Raw genomic sequence first — 22752 nt, forward strand, 5'->3', positions numbered from 1 at the left:
GTTTTTTAAAGTGCCATCCTGTCTGACACTGCCGTACAACTCAAGGGGTACTGCCGTGTAAGTCCAGGGGTACTGCTGTATAAGTAAAGTACAGTGGTGCTGTCTTGTGCTGCATCAGTCCAGGGGTGGTGTCCTGTGCTGTATATTATTTACTCCAAATAAAAGGGTTGTATACATTACTTATATTATTATCCAAATAATTTTTACAGAGTTTGCCCTGTGTGGTGTGGGGGTACGTTCGCCTGTGCTGCATATTATTATAATAGCTTCAATAAAAGGGTTATTATTATCCAAATTAATTTACAGGCTTTGCCGTGTGTGTGTGTGTGTGTGTGTGTGTGTGTGTGTGTGTGTGTGTGTATGTGTATGTGTGTGTGTGTGTGTGTGTGTGTGTGTGTGTGTGTGTGTGTGGCTTAGGGGTACGCTCCCCTGTGCCACCAATTTTGTGCGTGTATTACATCTGGGCAAATTTTATCACATCCCATGTTGTTTGTGCCGCACACTTGTGTCGCTTAGCTTAGTCATACAGCTACCTCATTGCACCTCTTTTACTTCTCTGCATGATGTGCTGTTTGGGGCCTATTTTTTAAATCTGCCATCCTGTCTCGAACTTGTAGAACTTAGCAAACGTGTTCGAACCAGACCAAGTAGCTGCTCGGCAGAGCTGTAAAGCCGAGACACCCCAGGCAGCCGCCTAGGAAGCACCCACCGACCGAGTAGAGTGGGCATGAACTGATTTAGGAACCGGCAAACCTGCCATAGAGTATGCATGCTGGATAGTCAGTGTGATCCAGTGAGCAATAGACTGCTTAGAAGCAGGACACCCAATTTTCTTGGGATCACAGAGCACAAACAGCGAGTCCGATTTTCTGTGATGAGCTGTCCGATTGACATAGATTCACAAACCCCTCAACATCCAGGGACTTTGAAGTAGAAGAGGTGTCAGTAAGCACCGGAACCACAATAGATTGGTTGATGTGAAACGCAGACACCACTGTTGGAAGAAATTGCTGACGAGTTCTGGACCCTTATGGAGCCCAGACGGAGACCAACATCCATACCAGACTGCAGAAAAAGCAGAAGACGACCCAGATGAAATTCTACCACAGGAAATTTCCTGTTCTCACACTAAGAAATGTATTTTCTACAAATCTGGTGGTAATGTTTAGATGTTACCCCTTTCCTGGCTTGGATTAAGGTAGGAATTATCTTGTCCGGAATCCCTTTCCGGGCTAGAATTTGACGCTCAACCTCCATGCTGTCAAACTAAGCAGCGGAAAGTCTTGATAGACGAATGGCCCCTGTTTTACAAGATCCCCCCGAAGAGGCAGATGCCTCTGGTCCTCCAGAAGTAGTTCCAGTAGATCTGTGTATCAAGCCCTTCTTGGCCAATCCGGAGCAATGAGAATTGCTTGAACCCTTTCCCTTTTTATTCTTTTCAGAATTCTTGGGATCAATGGAAGTGGTGGAAAGACATACACCATCTGGTAGACCCACAGAGTCACCAGAGCATCCACCGCCTGTGGGTCTCTTGACCTGGAGCAATACCGCTGGAGCTTCTTCTTGAGACGAGAGGCCATCATGTCGATCTGTTGATTTCCCCACCGACGTGTCAAGCACCCGAACACATCCAGGTGAAGGCCCAACTCTCCTGGGTGGAGGTCGTGTCTGCTGAGGAAGTCTGCTTCCCAGTTGTCCACTACTGGAATGAAGATTGCAGACAGCACCACAGTGTGTCCCTCTGCCCAGAGGAGAATCCTTGTCACCTCCGACATTACAGCTCTGCTCTTCGTTCCGCCCTGTCGGTTTTTGTACGTCACCGCCGTCACATTGTCCGACTGAACCTGGATGGCTCGATTTTGAAGAAGAGATGCCTTCCAAAGGGCGTTGTATATTGCCCTTAATTCCAACATGTTGATTGGAAAAATGGCTTCCTGACTTGTCCATCTTCCTTGGAGGCGTTCCCCTTGGGTGACTGCTCCCCACCCTCTGAAGCTTGCATCCGTAGTTAGCAGAATCCAATTTTGAATCCCGAATCTTCAGCCCTCGGTCAGGTGAGAAGTCTGTAGCCAACACAGAAGAGAAGTCCTGGCTCTTGGGGACAGATGGATCCTCTGGTGTAGATGCGATTCGGACGATCTGTCCAGAAGATCCAGCTGGAAGGGTCTTGCGTGAAACTTTCCGTACTGCAGTGAATCGTAAGAGGCTACCATCTTTCCCAGGAGGCGAATGCACAGATGTACCGATATCCGGGAAGGCCGTAGGACGTCCCTTACCATTGACTGAATTACCAATGCCTTTTCCAGAGGAAGGAACACCTTCTGTACCTCCGTATCTAGTATCATCCGTAGGAACGGAAGCCTCTGTGTTAGTTCCAGGTGAGATTTTGGCAGATTCAGAATCCACCCGTGATCCTGGAATAGTCGTGTGGAGAGGGCAATGCTGTGTAACAACCTTTCCCTGGATGGTGCTTTTATCAGTAGATCATCCAGGTACGGTATTATGTTCACTCCCTGCTTGCGGAGGAGAAACATCATTTCTACCATAACCTTGGTAAACACCTTTGGTGCCGTGGAAACTGGTAGTGACAGTCCTGCAACGCAAACCTTAGATAAGCCTGAAGAGGCAGCCAAATCAGAATATGAAGGTCTGCATCCTTGATATCCAGCAGAGACACCAGGAATTCTCCCTCCTCAAGACCTGAGATCCCCGCTCTCAGCGACTCCATCTTGAATTTGAACACCCGTAAATACGGGTTCAGTGACTTGAGGTTTAAAATTGGTTCTTAACGAACCATCCGGTTTCGGTACAACAAACATGTTGGAATAGAAACCCTTGTTTTGTAGGTGAAGTGTAACTGGAACAATGACCTTAGTCTGTACCAGTTGTTGAATTACTGCTTGTAAGGTCATACTTTTTTTTTTTAAATAACCTTTTCTTTATTGAAGCAATAAAGGTATGATTCCGTCAAAAATGGTAAATTACTTTAGAGTTTGTGGTATAATACATTAAGAGAAAATGTTTACACCAATATTATACATAAAATATAATATAGATGAGGAAAAAATAAAAAAATAAATAACTTAATTAAAATTTTACATAAATACATATTTGCATGGTTAAAAAAAGGTCAGAAATCATGGCTATTAAATTAACACCATCAAATGGAAATAGGAGGATCTTGAAGAAGGATTCGAGTTTCATACCATATAGTACTACGGAAGCAATTAAGGATGGCCTCTTTTGTAGGTATGGGGAGAACCTCAATAAAACTCTCCCATGTAGCAAAAAAATTTCAGTACGGGATTCTTTTTGGAGGGAGGCCTCCAACCAATCCATGTGACAAATATAGAACAGTTTGTCTTTAAACATATCTAAAGTTGGGATCGAGCTTTGTATTCACATATGTAAAATTGATTTATGGGCTGCAGAGGATATTACCAATAGTAACCTCTTAACCTCTTTGGGAGCGTGAGTATTTGGTGGCAATAGGCCAAAGATTGCCCATCCAGGCGTATGGGGAATATAGTTCACCAAGTGTTGACAAGCAAAATGCCACACCACTAGCCAAAACTGCCTAAGGGAGGGACACGCCCAAAAAACAGTGGTAAAGGTCAGTAGGCTGTTGTCCGCATTTAGGGGGTAATTCCAAGTTGATCGCAGCAGGAATTTTTTTTAGCAGTTGGGCAAAACCATGTGCACTGCAGGGAGGCAGATATAACATGTGCAGAGAGAGTTAGATTTGGGTGGGTTATTTTGTTTCTGTGCAGGGTAAATACTGGCTGCTTCATTTTTACACTGCAATTTAGATTGCAGATTTAACTCACCACACCCAAATCTATCTCTCTCTGCACATGTTATATCTGCCCCCCCCCCCCCCCCTGTAGTGCACATGGTTTTGCCCAACTGCTAAAAAATGTCCTGCTGCGATCAACTCAGAATTACCCCCAATATCAGCAGCACAACACCTGACAAGAACCCCCTGTGCAGTGTTTCAGCACAAACAGGGGATTCAAGAGGTATATCGTGACTAAAACTCACAGAGAAAAATACACACTGAGTATATCCTGTGAACAGCCTATGGGGGTAATTCCAAGTTGATCGCAGCAGGAACGTTGGGGTCATTCCGAGTTGTTCGCTCGTTGCCGATTTTCTCTATATTGCGATTTTTCGCTAATGCGCATGCACAAGGTTCGCAGAGCGCACGCGCTTAGTTATTTTACACAAAAGTTAGGTATTTTACTCACGGCATAACGAGGATTTTTCATCGTTCTTATGATCGTAGTGTGATTGACAGGAAGTGGGTGTTTCTGGGCGGAAACTGGCCGTTTTCTGGGAGTGTGCGAAAAAACGCTGATGTTTCTGGGAAAAACGCGGGAGTGTCTGAAGAAACGGGGGAGTGTCTGGGCGAACGCTGGGTGTGTTTGTGACGTCAAACCAGGAACGAAAGTGACTGAACTGATCGCAATGTAGGAGTAAGTCTGGAGCTACTCAGAAACTGCTAAGAAATTTCTATTCACAATTCTGCTAATCTTTCGTTCGCAATTCTGCTAAACTAAGATACACTCCCAGAGGGCGGCGGCTTAGCGTGTGCAATGCTGCTAAAAGCAGCTAGCGAGCGAACAACTCGGAATGAGGGCCTTTGTTAGCAGTTGGGAAAAACCATGTGCACTGCAGGGGAGGCAGATATAACATGTGCAGAGAGAGTTAGATTTGGGTGGGTTATTTTGGTTCTGTGCAGGGTAAATACTGGCTGCTTTATTTTTTCACTGCAATTTAGATTGCAGATTGAACACACCACACCCAAATCTAACTCTCTCTGCACATGTTATATCTGCCTCCCCTGCAGTGCACATGGGGGGTAATTCCAAGTTGATCGCAGCAGGAATTTTTTAAGCAATTGGGCAAAACCATGTGCACTGCAGGGGGGGGGCAGATATAACATTTGCAGAGAGAGTTAGATTTGGGTGGATTATTTTGTTTCTGTGCAGGGTAAATACTGGCTGCTTTATTTTTACACTGCAATTTAGATTGCAGATTGAACTCACCACACCCAAATCTGCAAATGTTATATCTGCCCCCCCTGCAGTGCACATGGTTTTGCCCAACTGCTAAAAAATTTCCTGCTGCGATCAACTTGGAATTACCCCCATGGTTTTGTCCAACTGCTAACAAAAATCCTGCTGCGATCAACTCAGAATTACCCCCTATATTATGGTAAACCTGACACACTTAGCCCCCTCAGGTTATAGAATATAGGGATAGCAATCTGAGTGAGAGATACGAAATGGAGTTGACACAGCAGATATATGCACACACAAAGAGTCACAGTTTGTACAATGCAGAAATTATGACATGCAATAAAACTGCACTTGACTAGCAATACAAAGTAGTACTATGTATAGGAGTGTAGTATGGTATGCCGGCTGCCGGGCTCCCGGCGACCAGCATACCGGCGCTGGGAGCCCGACCGCCGGCATACCGACAGCGTGGCAAGTGCAAATGAGCCCCTTGCGGGTTCGCTGCACTCGCCACGCTGCGGGCATGGTGGCGCACTACGCATCCACGCTATTTATTCTCCCTCCAGGGGGGTCGTGGACCCCACGAGGGAGAATATCTGTCGGTATGCCGAGTGTCGGGATTCCGGCGCCGGTATACTGAATTAGACATAACAATGCACAGTAAAGACTGGATGTATATCACAGGGTACTTGTACAAAATAACGCTGACTAAATGCACTTTTTCTTAACTAACACTGTCAGCAGACATGTAGAATACTTAAGTGTCCTATAAAATGCACAGCGCTGACAGGCAGGCGGCTTTACAGAGGAGGATATGCCCAAACAGTCCCAGGAACAGTGTTGCTCTGTGTAATGGCGCCCAAACACTGACTGGGAGTGAGGGAGAGAGAAAAATGCAGCTCCAGGGCGGGAACATTTACTCTAAATGGCGCCCTGGGGCTGGGGGAGGGGCTACAGGTCAAAGCCTTATCCCCCTGCTGGAGTCCACCACCAGGTACTGGTGGCTTAAGAAAACGTTTTTTGAGAGAAAACTGACCTGTGCCCATGCCCTGTTGGGTCTAGTGGGGTCCCTGTACTGCCACAGTGTCCACGCCGGCCCTCCTCCCACCGGCCGCGCGGGATCGCGATTTACAGCGGGTCCCGTTGCGGGGACCCCTTACCTCCTCCCTGTAGTGCGGCCATGTGATACGGGAGAACAGTGGCCGTGTGTGTGACTAACATCAGAAGAAAACCGGAGCCTCCGCTGTAGGTACCCGGCAACCAGGGCACGGAAGTGTACAGCGCCGCTGGGGAAGGTGATGGAGCTGCAGCAGGAGATGTCTCACTGACATCTAACACTCAGTGTCTCTGCTGCAGCCCTTGAAGTCTTCAATTTTCCTTAAAAGCTTCTTTTAGGGCTGCTGGAGCATCCCCCCTGTTAAGTGCCTGCTCACTGCATGGCACCAACTACAAAACTGAGCTCCGGTGCACGGAGGCGGGGTTATAGAGGAGGCGGCGCTAGGCATTCTGGGAACAGTCAAAGCTTTGAGTCTGTTGGTGCCTCGGATCAAGATCCTACTCTGCACCCCAATGTCATTCCCTGTGGAGCCCAGTGTACCCCCGCAGCAGAAATATATATATATGTGTGTATATATATATATATATATATATATAATTATTTTATTAGGAGGTGAGGACAGTATAGGGAGCACACAACAGACCCGCCCACCCCAAAGTAGTCGACATCTAACACCACTCCTCACCCACTCAACACACAGCAGCTAGATTCTGACAACCCCCCCCCTTAGCCCAATCGACACACAGCAGCCCACTCTCGCCCAACCCACTCTCGCCCAATCGACACACAGCAGCTGACATTCACCATCCCCCTACACATACTGTACAGCAGCCGGCATTCACCATCCCCCTACACACACTGCTGCAGGGATCCGACACCCCCCTCCACACACTGCAGCAGGGATCCGACACCCCCCTCCACACACTGCAGCAGGGATCTGACACCCCCCTCCACACACTGCAGCAGGGATCCGACACCCCCGCTCCACAAACACAGCAGACACCAGCGATCCCCTCTCTACCGGCCACAGACCGCAGACATATAGTAGTGGTCAGCACCTCCCCTCCCTCCTCCCTCCAGACACACAGCAGCAGACGGCACTTCCCCTCCCCCCGCAGACACACAGCAGCCATCCAGGATCTCACACACAGTAGGTAGACTCCGATTCCCCCGCTCCCTCACTGCAGCAGATACGCTGCATGCTTCCACCCTACCTTCCAGAGAAGACAGTGGCAGCTGTGTCCCCCACTCCTCTCCACAATACAGTGGCAGCCATCACAATTAGGCTCTGTGGCCTCTCTGAACCGTGGGGTCCCACTGAACCACGGGGCCCAGGAGGGGTGTACCCTTTGCAACCCCTGTCGCCGCGTCTGACCGGACCCTGGGGAGTTGAGTATGTTTGGGGGGTTTTGTTACTTTTTTGCTTTCTTTTTTACACAGTGATCAGCTTGTGTGTCCATTGGACACACAGAGCTGATAACACTGCCAGCTCTACAGCAGTGTGATCAGAGAAAGGGGCATAGAAAGCTGTGTAAGAGTACAGGATCAGCAGTGAGCCCTGTGAATATGCCATTATAAGTATGGAAAATGCGATCTTGCTTACTAACTAGAGATGTGCACTTGAAATTTTTCGGGTTTTGTGTTTTGGTTTTGGGTTCGGTTCCGCGGCCGTGTTTTGGGTTCGACCGCGTTTTGGCAAAACCTCACCGAATTTTTTTTGTCGGATTCGGGTGTGTTTTGGATTCGGGTGTTTTTTTCAAAAAACACTAAAAAACAGCTTAAATCATAGAATTTGGGGGTCATTTTGATCCCAAAGTATTATTAACCTCAAAAACCATAATTTCCACTCATTTTCAGTCTATTCTGAATACCTCACACCTCACAATATTATTTTTAGTCCTAAAATTTGCACCGAGGTCGCTGGATGACTAAGCTAAGCGACCCTAGTGGCCGACACAAACACCTGGCCCATCTAGGAGTGGCACTGCAGTGTCACGCAGGATGGCCCTTCCAAAAAACACTCCCCAAACAGCACATGACGCAAAGAAAAAAATAGGCGCAATGAGGTAGCTGTGTGAGTAAGATAAGCGACCCCAGTGGCCGACACAAACACCTGGCCCATCTAGGAGTGTCACTGCAGTGTCACGCAGGATGGCCCTTCCAAAAAACACTCCCCAAACAGCACATGACGCAAAGAAGAAAAAAAGAGGCGCAATGAGGTAGCTGTGTGAGTAAGATAAGCGACCCTAGTGGCCGACACAAACACCTGGCCCATCCAGGAGTGGCACTGCAGTGGCACGCAGGATGGCCCTTCCAAAAAACACTCCCCAAACAGCACATGACGCAAAGAAAAAAAGAGGCGCAATGAGGTAGCTGTGTGAGTAAGATAAGCGACCCTAGTGGCCGACACAAACACCTGGCCCATCTAGGAGTGGCACTGCAGTGTCACGCAGGATGGCCCTTCCAAAAAACACTCCCCAAACAGCACATGACGCAAAGAACAAAAAAAGAGGCGCAATGAGGTCGCTGTGTGAGTAAGATAAGCGACCCTAGTGGCCGACACAAACACCTGGCCCATCTAGGAGTGGCACTGCAGTGTCACGCAGGATGGCCCTTCCAAAAAACACTCCCCAAACAGCACATGACGCAAAGAAGAAAAAAAGAGGCGCAATGAGGTAGCTGTGTGAGTAAGATAAGCGACCCTAGTGGCCGACACAAACGGGTGGTCTTCTGTTTGCCGGCGGTCGGGCTCCCGGCGCTCAGTATACCGGCGCCGGGAGCCCGACAGCCGGCATACCGACAATTATTTTCCCTCGTGGGGGTCCACGACCCCCATAGAGGGAGAATAAAATAGTGTGGCGCGCGTAGCGCGCCACCGTGCCCGTAGCGTGGCGAGCGCAGCGAGCCCGCAAGGGGCTCATTTGCGCTCGCCAAGCTGTCGGTAAGCCGGCGGTCGGGCTCCCAGCGCCGAGATGCTGGTCGCCGGGAGCCCGGCCGCCGGCCACCCGTACTGAACCCACACAAACACCTGGCCCATCTAGGAGTGGCACTGCAGTGTCACGCAGGATGGCCCTTCCAAAAAACACTCCCCAAACAGCACATGACGCAAAGAAGAAAAAAAGAGGCGCAATGAGGTAGCTGTGTGAGTAAGATAAGCGACCCTAGTGGCCGACACAAACACCTGGCCCATCTAGGAGTGGCACTGCAGTGTCACGCAGGATGGCCCTTCCAAAAAACACTCCCCAAACAGCACATGACGCAAAGAAGAAAAAAAGAGGCGCAATGAGGTAGCTGTGTGAGTAAGATAAGCGACCCTAGTGGCCGACACAAACACCTGGCCCATCTAGGAGTGGCACTGCAGTGTCACGCAGGATGGCCCTTCCAAAAAACACTCCCCAAACAGCACATGACGCAAAGAAGAAAAAAAGAGGCGCAATGAGGTAGCTGTGTGAGTAAGATAAGCGACCCTAGTGGCCGACACAAACACCTGGCCCATCTAGGAGTGGCACTGCAGTGGCACGCAGGATGGCCCTTCCAAAAAACACTCCCCAAACAGCACATGACGCAAAGAAGAAAAAAAGAGGTGCAATGAGGTAGCTGTGTGAGTAAGATAAGCGACCCTAGTGGCCGACACAAACACCTGGCCCATCTAGGAGTGGCACTGCAGTGGTACGCAGGATGGCCCTTCCAAAAAACACTCCCCAAACAGCACATGACGCAAATAAAAATGAAAGAAAAAAGAGGTGCAAGATGGAATTGTCCTTGGGCCCTCCCACCCACCCTTATGTTGTATAAACAGGACATGCACACTTTAACCAACCCATCATTTCAGTGACAGGGTCTGCCACACGACTGTGACTGAAATGACGGGTTGGTTTGGACCCCCACCGAAAAAGAAGCAATTAATCTCTCCTTGCACAAACTGGCTCTACAGAGGCAAGATGTCCACCTCATCATCATCCTCCGATATATCACCGTGTACATCCCGCTCCTCACAGATTATCAATTCGTCCCCACTGGAATCCACCATCTCAGCTCCCTGTGTACTACTTTGTGGAGGCAATTGCTGCTGGTCAATGTCTCCACGGAGGAATTGATTATAATTCATTTTAATGAACATCATCTTCTCCACATTTTCTGGAAGTAACCTCGTACGCCGATTGCTGACAAGGTGAGCGGCGGCACTAAACACTCTTTCGGAGTACACACTTGTGGGAGGGCAACTTAGGTAGAATAAAGCCAGTTTGTGCAAAGGCCTCCAAATTGCCTCTTTTTCCTGCCAGTATAAGTACGGACTGTCTGACGTGCCTACTTGGATGCGGTCACTCATATAATCCTCCACCATTCTTTCAATGGGGAGAGAATCATATGCAGTGACAGTAGACGATATGTCCGTAATCGTTGGGGTCTACAGGGGAATACCGCACTGGTCTGAAAATAACTCAAATTAATATGGTAACCAAAATAAACAGATATAAAGAAAACCTTAATTTCTTATTCTTAATTTGGTGGTGCACCCTGAGTCAATGGTAACTATGGACAACAAAGGGAGAAAAAAAAAACGGTATAACAGCCAGGACCCTTTTTTAGGCAAAGGCCAGCGTCCATAATGCAGAAACAAATACAGAGGAAGACAAGACGAGGGGGGACGAAACACCGACAGAAACCATCGGGACTGGGACGCCCCAAGGACCTCCCATTACCCCATTCGGAATACCAGGAAACGCTAGTGTCAGACAAATTGCAAATCATCAACCTTAGTACCCACATCCTTACAAGAGATCAGGCAGAAGTCCTGAGTAAAGGGCTATCTTTTTCCCCCACATTGCCATTTAACAGGTTTATGTGGGAGAAGGACTTAAGACTTTTTGGTCGCAAATTATTATTAAAAAAATTCTTTGCGAAAGCATCTAATAATGATATGACTGATCCACCTCTACCTATGGGTGTAAGATCTCTTACCAATACATCCCAATCTGAGGAACCATCTATCTCAACATCATTGGCCACACCCCTATCAGAGGAGGAATTAGTAGCAGTACAAACTTTGGAAGATCTTTACATGGAATCCCCATCGAACATGTCATCCGTACAAGGAACTAGGCCAGCATGCAGAGCCAAGTCAACCTTCTTCCCCCCAGATACCAATAGTCCGGAGATCAAAATTTATCTGGACTTGGTATCAAGAGAGTTTGATGAAATCCACACCAACTCTAAGAAGAAGTGCCTCACTAAGAATCTCAAATTTAGAGAAAGACAAGCCCTAAAGGAAATCAAAGCATGGAATGATGTTGTTATCAAACCCTCGGACAAAGGGGGCAACATTGTCCTCTGGCCCACCACAATGTACGAAGTAGAAGCACGTAGACAACTCCTGGACACAGCATGCTACTTGAAGTTGCCACTCAACCCAACAGACAAATTCCACAAACAATACACGCATATGATCAAAGAAGCCCTAGCCATTGGAACCATCACACAACAAGAAGCCAAATACCTTACTGTCTCTAACCCCAGAGTCCCCACATTTTATCTTTTACCAAAAATACATAAGAACCTGCGGAAACCACCAGGGAGACCGATCGTCTCAGGTAATGGGGGACTCTTGGAAACACCCAGTAAATTTTTAGACTTACATCTCCGGGAACATGTATTGACACTACCGTCCTATTTGAAAGACACGTCAGATCTCCTACGGAAACTGCATGATGTCTGCGTAGATGGGGATTGTATCTTGGTCACCCTTGATGTGGAAGCACTATATAGCAGCATCTCCCACCAGCAAGGAGTCCAAGCTACAAAATTCTTCCTCGACATGAAAGAAAAAAATCAGTTTAACGACTTACTCTGTGAAATGCTAAGTTTTGTATTAAACAAAAATTTCTTCACATTCGGTGATCAGTTCTTTCAGCAAATACGCGGAACAGCGATGGGAGCGGCATGCGCTCCCACGTATGCCAACCTTTTTCTTGGGTGGTGGGAGCAGACAGTAGTATTTAGTGATGATAATCAGGAGTACACTCAACATATCCTGCACTGGCTCAGATTCATAGACGACATTTTTGTGATCTGGGACAGTAGTGAACAACTTCTACTGGACTTCATTAATCTACTGAATAACAACAATCTGAATATCTTTCTGACTCATACACTGAGTAAAGATAAGGTATCATTTTTGGACCTTAACATTTACAAAACAGATAACGGCACATTGGCCACGGAGCTCTTTCGCAAAGATACAGCTACTAATAGCATCCTATACCAGACCAGCTCGCATTTTCCGCCTACTATCGAGAATATCCCAAAAGGGGAGTTTCTTAGACTTAGACGCAATTGCACCGAAAATGCTGTGTACAAACAAAAAAGTCAAGAACTGGCGACACGATTACAAGCCCGAGGGTATAGTAAGCGCGCACTTAAAAGAGCTCAAAACTCCGTTCTCAAAATCAATAGGGAGACTTTGATCTTCCAAGACAAACCCAAGGACAAAAACAAGGACTCTCAGATTCGATTTGTGGGCACTTTCTGTCCAGAATGGCGCCAAGTAAAGGATGCAATCCAGAAACACCTACCAGTTCTACACCTAGATGCGGACTTATCGCCGCTGTTAGACTCCACGCTTCAAATTAGCTGGAGGAGATCTAGCAACATGAAGGATATGTTAGTCCAGAGTCACTTCACACGAGATGCCACCAAATCCAGAAATGTTACTGGATCCTTTCCATGTGGCCGATGTAAAGCGTGCCCTCAGATCCAGATAGTAGACCAAGTCAAAGATAAATGGGGACAGGATATTCCCCTGAAACACTTTTTCAACTGTGATACACAAGGCCTGGTCTACTGTCTAGTTTGTAGTTGTGATCAACGGTATGTCGGTATGACTACAAGAAAATTCAAGACGAGAATTTTAGAACACATGGGAACCATCAGAAATGCCTCATCAGACCTACACAAGGGCAAAAAACTAACATCTGTAGCAAGACATTTTCATGCACAACACCAAGATTCCCCCTATGAGATACGTGCATTCGGTCTGGATAGAGTACATTTAGGCATACGGGGAGGTGATCTAAGCAAGGAACTCATCAAAAAAGAAAGTGAATGGACATTCAGGCTAGGAGGATTAAAACCCGGGGGCCTGAACAAGTACATCAATTATAGTGTCTTTTTATAAGCAACAATATAATTTCTGCCCTTTTACAAGTAACAATTTATCTTCCAACTCCCATTTGGAGTAGTCACAGGTCACCACTTTACGTCACTCTAATTTGTGATTAATTATCCCCCCTTCCTTTTCACTTTCCCTCCCACTCGCCCCCCCTTTTTTTTCTTCCCTCCCTTCTTTTTAACATTATTTTTCTTACACATTAGTCCACAATCTTGATTCACTATATCCCATACACGTACATTTTCCTTTCACATTGCGGCAATTAAATTGCATCCTATATCCTTTTGTAACCTCTAAAGAATTGCTCGCTTTCCAAAAAAATTTTTTTACACTGAGGCAATGTCCCATATTCTGACCACACCACCGCTTAACTTTTTCATTTTTACAGTTTTTGTTTCCATTATCTTGCAGACTTCACCTTTGTCCAGCACTCCTATCATTTTTTTAGCACCACCTATTCCACTCTCCATCCACTCGTTATTTTACTCCGTTGGATCTATTTCCTTTATAATTTTGGCTTTCGGCCTAATTAAGCCCTAATTATTGAAACAATTATCACTCATAACTGTAACTTTAACTCTCTATCTTGTTATTCGATACATTCATATATCAAGAATTTTTTCTATATGTATATGCTCTCCTTATAGTCTATTCTTTATAATCACCTGTCCTAACTATTAGCACACTGTATTATGAGAACAGTCCGTCATCTCCCTCACTATTATATCTATATCCATTCTTTTATCACCCGCTTCCTAGACTTGCCCATGAACTCCCGTTTTTGCAACACATTACCTGTGTTAAATCTCTTGGTCAGTAGTGGCAATTTATTGATTATTACCTGAGGTCTAATCAAGCACTAATCGAGTTAACTATCATTGCAGGATATCTCAAATATTTTTTTACAATGTTTAAATGTATAATTGGCCACCAATCAAGTCAACGATCACCTCAGGATACCTTTAACATTTTATCCTAATGTTTAAAAGTATATGCTTCCCTCTAATTTTCCTCTATCAGAGATATACTTCCAGTCCCACATTAATATATCTACAGTTAAAAATCATGGCTGTGTTTTTTAATTTAATTTTGTTTTTAACCACATATATATTTTTTATGTTACTCATTTGTGTATTATTCCTTTCTTTTTTCACTATCTTTTAATACAACTACATGGGTCCCCCTGCTGAGTCCAATTCTGACTGCGTTATATCCAAGGATTCAGCTGTGCAGCAATATATCCACTCTCTGATTGGACATCCATCAGCCCAGACAGTACTTATATCAGCAGGGATCCAGCCCGTGACAGGAAGTGATCAAGCCCGGTACACGGGTGAAACGCGTCTTCCGAACCCACCTTTTCGGCTGCCAGAAGCATCCTCGTCCTCCGTGACACCTATTCTTCGCTGCCCGACACATCTCTAGCCCAGCGCCTCCGTTCCCGGTGGTTCACATCCGTGCTGCCTGCCGCCTCTCCAGCCCTGCTCACATCTCTTTTGACTGGCTTCAATTACGGGACTTCCGTGCCCGTCCGGGGTCACGGACTGCACAAACACCGACTCCAGACGCCCGCACCAAGTCCATCGATCAGTGAACACTGTCGGGCAGCCACGCACGGCCCCGCACAGACAGTGTCTCAGTGCTTTGCAGCAATTCCATCGCATCCACTCTCACGGACTTGTCATTTCTGGAAGCAGAACTGTTCCACACTTTACCACGGGTAATATCAGTGTCTCATTACTATCTTCTTTCTATATTGCCGATTTATTCAAGTTCATTACAATAGAATTTTTTCTATATATCATCAGTATCCATGCAACTGCTTTGTCAGTTTTTCTGCAACAACTTCTATTCTTTCACACATGTCCATGTATTCATTGGTTGTTCTATAACAATATGTGCTCTGTGTATTAATTACAACTGAAATAATATGAAATATGCTCTTTGTGTACAATCATCTGCTTAATCAATTTTTATTATATTTCACTCATTCAGATATTTATTTATTTCATTCAGACTTTTCTTATATTAGTTTTCGAGTGACAATACCTATATCTGTTACAATGTTTAAATATTAACAGCTCACGCTACACAAGCACCAATATTGTTGCAACCTTCTAGCACACAATACCACAGGCTTCTAGCAGACTTTTTTCCAGTGAGACACTGGCAAAAATAATTACAGTATTAATTCGTGGCATAGATCATTGTTCAATACTTGCTGAACTTTATATCTAGCCTTAGAACTAACTGCCCCGGACTATATCAGATAATTATCCGGCTATCAGATTCTAGGAATTCTCATCTACTAAGCACCTAGGAGACCCATCCTGCTGTCGCCTGTTTCATTCTTTTCTATTTTTTCATGGACTCTCACCACTGATTCAGGGTGCGTCCCTGTCTAACACTGGCAGCAGATCCATCTTACCTCTGACACTCTTTATACTATGTAGTTCGTGAACTCTCATCAATGATTCCAGAAGCACTGGACCTTCATCTATTACTGTCTCTACTATCATACCACACTGGTAACGCCCAAAACCGTCCGATCTTGGAAGCTAATCAGTGTAGGGCTGGGTCAGTACTCAAGCGGGCGACCCTTGAGGAATACTCAGTTTAGTAGAGAAGAGATTGGCCTATCACGCTCAGAGTATAACACTGACAGCAGAATCACTCTGCCATCTCATTTCAACACTTTTTCTTCCCTTATGACAGCTGGGTATAGTATACCACCAGTCACCCTAATTACACTATTACTGAGCCAGTGCATCCAAGTGCCTTATCTTATACCTTCATTGGGTGGGCCAATATACTCTTTAAGACCTTGGACACCGGCAGCCGATATATATCATGCGAGTTTCAGCACTTTATTATTATTGATTATATTGTAGTACTGCACTATACTATTTAATATCAGCTAAATTATTGCTCTTTAGTTTGATTATTACTATGATGCTCTTTGACCACTGAACATTTTACTGTTATTATATTAATAAAAGTTAAATTTTCTAAGAATTTTTCTGATTTTTTCATACGTTAATTTACTATAAGAGTGCGCCCACAAAAGAGTCCTTTTTTTCTCCCTTTGATGTCCGTAATCGTTGTCAGGTCCTTCAGTCCGGACCAGATGTCAGCATCAGCAGTCGCTCCAGACTGCCCTGCATCACCGCCAGCGGGTGGGCTCGGAATTCTGAGCCTTTTCCTCGCACCCCCAGTTGCGGGAGAATGTGAAGGAGGAGATGTTGACAGGTCGCGTTCCGCTTGACTTGACAATTTTGTCATCAGCAGGTCTTTGAACCCCAGCAGACTTGTGTCTGCCGGAAAGAGAGATCCAAGGTAGGTTTTAAATCTAGGATCGAGCACGGTGGCCAAAATGTAGTGCTCTGATTTCAACAGATTGACCACCCGTGAATCCTTGTTAAGCGAATTAAGGGCTCCATCCACAAGTCCCACATGCCTAGCGGAATCGCTCTGTGTTAGCTCCTCCTTCAATGTCTCCAGCTTCTTCTGCAAAAGCCTGATGAGGGGAATGACCTGACTCAGGCTGGCAGTGTCTGAACTGACTTCACGTGTGGCAAGTTCAAAAGGTTGCAGAACCTTGCACAACGTTGAAATCATTCTCCACTGCGCTTGAGACAGGTACATTCCACCTCCTATATCGTGCTCAATTGTATAGGCTTGAATGGCCTTTTGCTGCTCCTCCAACCTCTGAAGCATATGTGACACCCCAACAGAGTTGCCACGGACATTTAACTTATTTCTGCGCCCTTTTTCCCCCTCTACAAAATACAGCCTGGCTAAATGCTTTGAGACTTCAGCAAGGAAAGGGTTAAGAACATTTTCTATGCTATAGCTGTCATGCGCTTGGACAGTTAACAGCCGTGTGCCGAGTCTGTTGGCAGTTGGGCGGCGGCCATCTTAGGAGGATGAGCAGAGTGGAACAGGACCTAGGAGCAGAAGGTGCTGAGCTGATTTGGTGGTGTACATGGTGACCAAAGGAGACTCCTTACCTGATCTTCAATAAATCAGAGTCCAGCAGCTGACAAAGAGAGTGTCTATGGAGTGGTGAGCAGACTACGTCAGCCCTGAGGCAAAATAGCCACTTCTAGTGAGATCCAGGAGCCCCATTGTATGTAGATTATACATTCTCACACTCTATAGTAGCAGTCTCAGTAATTGCTGAATGATCTAATTGACTGTCACAAACTCCCTGCTGAAATACCCTGGTATACTAGAGATCACAGTTTTATACAGTAAATTAGCCAGTTTCTATAGTAATAACACCCTTTATGAGACTGATAAGAGCCATCAAATAGCAGTAAGCACCTCTGCGCAGAAGCAGACAGTCACGTGCTGCAGTTTTCTCAGCACACAGCCAGAACTTTGTAGTGCAGTAAGGAACAATACTGTCTTAGTTACACAGACAGCTTAAAGGATTCAGGACTCAATATCACAGGGGCCTGCAGCTGATGTACTGCTCTCAGTCAGACAGTGTACATGTAACAATTGAGTACAGTAACCTTTTTGGAGTACAAGTCAGTAGCCCTGTTTCACCAACTACTCATCGCAAGCCCTTGCAGAGATAAAGAGACTGCTCATAACAGGGACAGAGACACCTTAGCTGCCTATATTGCGTTTAAGGATGAGACAGGATCAAGTGGCACAGTTGTAAACCTACTTATTGCCTGACACAGTCATGTGGATATCGCAGAGAGCCTCCTTTAAGAAAATAGCACTTACAGTACAATCAGTTAATATTACATCCAGACTAGCAAAATAGACTCACAGTTGCCTAAAAATAGCGTGCTGCATCATATTAGAAGTTACAAAACTGCCTGGTTGGACAGAACCAGCTACACTTCATTTGTTGTAATCCATCCATTGCTACCTTCATCCAAGACTTGTATTAACTATTCTCAGGATATAACTTTCCTAGAAAGGTGCACTATACTCAATGTAGCTAGCTACAAAACTAAAGGTTTTTACGGGGCCCCAATTATAAGAGTATCTTCAAGTGATTGCTTAAAACTTTATATTAGTGTGTAAGGATTGTCAAATGTGGATATTGTTTCTTGTGCTTTATTGTTCTTTGCATGAAAATGGTATGTGACTAGCATAGACATTGAGGTTAATCTAAATTGCCAGTATATGAGATAATCTCAAATTTCTACAGCTGAGAAAAACTTATAGCAGTGTTTCAGTAGAATAAAAATTCATATAGAGAAATTGTGTAATTAATGTCTGTGTGCAATATACCCTGAACTATATTGTGAGTTGCTGGTGAAACTTATGCCTGTTAGAAGCTACAGACACTAGGTCCAGGTAAGGAACACCAGAAAAGATAAAGTAACACATTAAACCAGAGTTGACTTCAGTGAAACCTACTTTAGGGTGTCACATTTTGGCGTCGTACGAACAGGATACGAACATGTCTTCTGATGATCAAGCAGCGGGGGATTTGTCAAATACTCACCCAACCATGGCCAGCATAAATCCAATCATCTTGCCGTATTACTTTGGGGCTCCATGGCTTCCATCATATAGCGGAGATGTTCGAGGTTCTGAAGGGAACACATGGACTGAATTTAGGAACAAAATGAAGTCATTGTTCCGTTTATACCAATTGAGCAAACAACAGCAAGTGGAGATTCTTATGGGGCAGCTAAAAGGCACAGCCCTGAGAGAGGTGACTTCATGGCCAGAGGAAAAAAGAGAAACCGTAGGCCTCATCTTAAACCGACTAGCTGCCACATTTGAAACAAGACCGTTATCTGAACTTAAGGTGGCTTTTTACACGGGAAAGCAGCGGCCAAGAGAAACACTGCGTGACTTTGCACTTAGTCTTCAGGAGGCACTTCGAGCATTACAGGCCATAGATCCAACAGAAATTCGGCCAACAGATGAAATATTGATTAATCAATTTATAGAGGGATCCCATGGTGAGATAGTGAAGTCGCATTTACGCCTCCTTCAGCTACAGTTATCAAATAGCTCATTTTTGGTCTTCAAAGAAGCTGCCATTAAAGTGGTAGGGACGTTACAGATGCAAGAAATGTCCTGCCCTGAGATGTTGGGAATCCAAGAAGAAAAATACCCTCCAGAGATCACAAATCTGAAATTGGATCTGCACTCACCTAAAGAAGTTGTTGCACAGGGTGATCAGGTGCCAAGGACCGATCTATTAAGTACTATAGGAGTGCAAGTCGCTGAGCTGACCCATGGGATAAATGAAATGATACAGCAATTGCAGTATTTCATGCAGCAACATGAAAAGTGCAGAGGAGAGACAAACTGGAGCATCGATGAAAGACAGCCCAGAGATGTGGACCTTCATGTTGTAGACCAGAATCAAACTGAAGTGATCACAACACCAGCTACAGACCCAGAGCCTGTAGTCAGTGCAAGGAAAGTTATGGGGAAAGTCGTTTGGTTTAACGTGTGGTTTGGTTATGGCTTTATAAATTGTCTTGACACCAAAAAAGATGTGTTTGTACATTATACTGACATAAAGGAGAACAACCACCGGAATTATTTCCAAAGTCTGGAGAGAGGAGAAACGGTTGAGTTTGATGTTGTGAATGGAGAAAAAGGTCCGCAGGCAGCTAATGTAACTGGTCCTGGTGGTGCTCCAGTGCAAGGCAGTAGATATGCAGCAAATCGCAAGCATTATTGTCACAGAGGTGCTCCATGTGATTATCAGCAAAGCTGCCAATACAGTGAAGGTGGAGAGGAGAGCAAAGAAGTTGAGAATGTGGCAGAAAGTGCATATCAACCACAGCATGATGGGACATGTTGCTACCCACTGTATGAGGAAATGGCGGAGGAGAGAGTTGACACTGTGCAGCAGAGCCTGCAAGACATAATCCGACCACAGCTTCCTCCAGATCCAGCATGTTCAGGTGAGGCCAGAGTCAAGGACATCGGTTCCAGTGCGGCCTGCCTTGATCAGGCAGATTCAGGTGTAGCCGACCAGGAAGAAGTCACAGAGAAAGTGATCTACATGGCTGCAGCAGAAGCCTTGGAAGTTTCCTCTAAACCCATTGCACCAAATTCCGTTATGTCAATGTCTGAACCTCATATTCCTGCAAAACCCTCTAATAAAACAAAAGAGGCTGTAACATGGCTTTTCCCAGAGTGGCATTGCAAAGACTGTGAATACACCACAATAAGCGGTGAAGAGTTTGTCTCAATTTTGCAACAGTCATCAAGAAGATCAGGAAAGAGGCCCAAAGGGATTTCTTCCCATTAGATACTGGCAAAAGAAAATGTAAAAGTGATTATATAACAAACATATCAGTTTATACAATAGTTTTGGGAAAAGTAAGTGTTAGAAGTGTTTAATGTTACTGTTGCTATATGGCAAACTGACAGTGTTAATGTTTATGGTAAATTTGTAAAACTTAAAGTGAAGTCTTGAAAGTTAAAACAGAACGTCTTCTAATGTTATTTATGTTAAATATAGTGTAATGTAAAGATGTATTTGAATTTCACAGCTGCAAGGTTGTTTGCTGATATGCGTGAGGACACGCATAATTCTAGTGGGCTGATATGTGACACCCCAACAGAGTTGCCACGGACATTTAACTTATTTCTGCGCCCTTTTTCCCCCTCTACAAAATACAGCCTGGCTAAATGCTTTGAGACTTCAGCAAGGAAAGGGTTAAGAACATTTTCTATGCTATAGCTGTCATGCGCTTGGACAGTTAACAGCCGTGTGCCGAGTCTGTTGGCAGTTGGGCGGCGGCCATCTTAGGAGGATGAGCAGAGTGGAACAGGACCTAGGAGCAGAAGGTGCTGAGCTGATTTGGTGGTGTACATGGTGACCAAAGGAGACTCCTTACCTGATCTTCAATAAATCAGAGTCCAGCAGCTGACAAAGAGAGTGTCTATGGAGTGGTGAGCAGACTACGTCAGCCCTGAGGCAAAATAGCCACTTCTAGTGAGATCCAGGAGCCCCATTGTATGTAGATTATACATTCTCACACTCTATAGTAGCAGTCTCAGTAATTGCTGAATGATCTAATTGACTGTCACAAACTCCCTGCTGAAATACCCTGGTATACTAGAGATCACAGTTTTATACAGTAAATTAGCCAGTTTCTATAGTAATAACACCCTTTATGAGACTGATAAGAGCCATCAAATAGCAGTAAGCACCTCTGCGCAGAAGCAGACAGTCACGTGCTGCAGTTTTCTCAGCACACAGCCAGAACTTTGTAGTGCAGTAAGGAACAATACTGTCTTAGTTACACAGACAGCTTAAAGGATTCAGGACTCAATATCACAGGGGCCTGCAGCTGATGTACTGCTCTCAGTCAGACAGTGTACATGTAACAATTGAGTACAGTAACCTTTTTGGAGTACAAGTCAGTAGCCCTGTTTCACCAACTACTCATCGCAAGCCCTTGCAGAGATAAAGAGACTGCTCATAACAGGGACAGAGACACCTTAGCTGCCTATATTGCGTTTAAGGATGAGACAGGATCAAGTGGCACAGTTGTAAACCTACTTATTGCCTGACACAGTCATGTGGATATCGCAGAGAGCCTCCTTTAAGAAAATAGCACTTACAGTACAATCAGTTAATATTACATCCAGACTAGCAAAATAGACTCACAGTTGCCTAAAAATAGCGTGCTGCATCATATTAGAAGTTACAAAACTGCCTGGTTGGACAGAACCAGCTACACTTCATTTGTTGTAATCCATCCATTGCTACCTTCATCCAAGACTTGTATTAACTATTCTCAGGATATAACTTTCCTAGAAAGGTGCACTATACTCAATGTAGCTAGCTACAAAACTAAAGGTTTTTACGGGGCCCCAATTATAAGAGTATCTTCAAGTGATTGCTTAAAACTTTATATTAGTGTGTAAGGATTGTCAAATGTGGATATTGTTTCTTGTGCTTTATTGTTCTTTGCATGAAAATGGTATGTGACTAGCATAGACATTGAGGTTAATCTAAATTGCCAGTATATGAGATAATCTCAAATTTCTACAGCTGAGAAAAATTTATAGCAGTGTTTCAGTAGAATAAAAATTCATATAGAGAAATTGTGTAATTAATGTCTGTGTGCAATATACCCTGAACTATATTGTGAGTTGCTGGTGAAACTTATGCCTGTTAGAAGCTACAGACACTAGGTCCAGGTAAGGAACACCAGAAAAGATAAAGTAACACATTAAACCAGAGTTGACTTCAGTGAAACCTACTTTAGGGTGTCACACATATATAGGGTTGAATTCCACCTCGTTACCACTTCTTGCTTCAGATGATGGCAGGGCAGGTTCAGGCGTTTTTGGTGGTGCTCCAGTCTTCTGTACGTGGTGCCTGTCCTCCGAAAGTGTCCCGCAATTCTTCTGGCCACCGACAGCATCTCTTGCACGCCCCTGTCGTTTTTTAAAAAATTCTGCACCACCAAATTCAAGGTATGTGCAAAACATGGGACGTGCTGGAATTTGCCCATATTTAATGCACACACAATATTGCTGGCGTTGTCCGA

The 22752-nt window shown here is 45.0% G+C and overlaps 2 long non-coding RNA genes and 1 pseudogene across 3 annotated transcripts in view; all 3 read left to right on the forward strand.

Annotated features, from left to right (window-relative positions):
• The window catches only part of LOC134947787 (uncharacterized), a 151495-nt gene that overhangs the window by 72726 nt on the left and 56017 nt on the right, over nucleotides 1-22752 (forward strand). The gene's annotated exons all lie outside the window — the stretch shown is intronic.
• LOC134950097 (5S ribosomal RNA) lies at nucleotides 15754-15872 on the forward strand (annotated as a pseudogene).
• LOC134949102 (uncharacterized) lies at nucleotides 16978-21235 on the forward strand. Its single transcript, XR_010183099.1, has 2 exons — nucleotides 16978-17308; nucleotides 21038-21235. It is a non-coding gene; the product is annotated as an uncharacterized LOC134949102 (long non-coding RNA).

Source organism: Pseudophryne corroboree, chromosome 8, assembly GCF_028390025.1.
Source record: "Pseudophryne corroboree isolate aPseCor3 chromosome 8, aPseCor3.hap2, whole genome shotgun sequence".
Taxonomy (NCBI): domain Eukaryota; kingdom Metazoa; phylum Chordata; class Amphibia; order Anura; family Myobatrachidae; genus Pseudophryne; species Pseudophryne corroboree.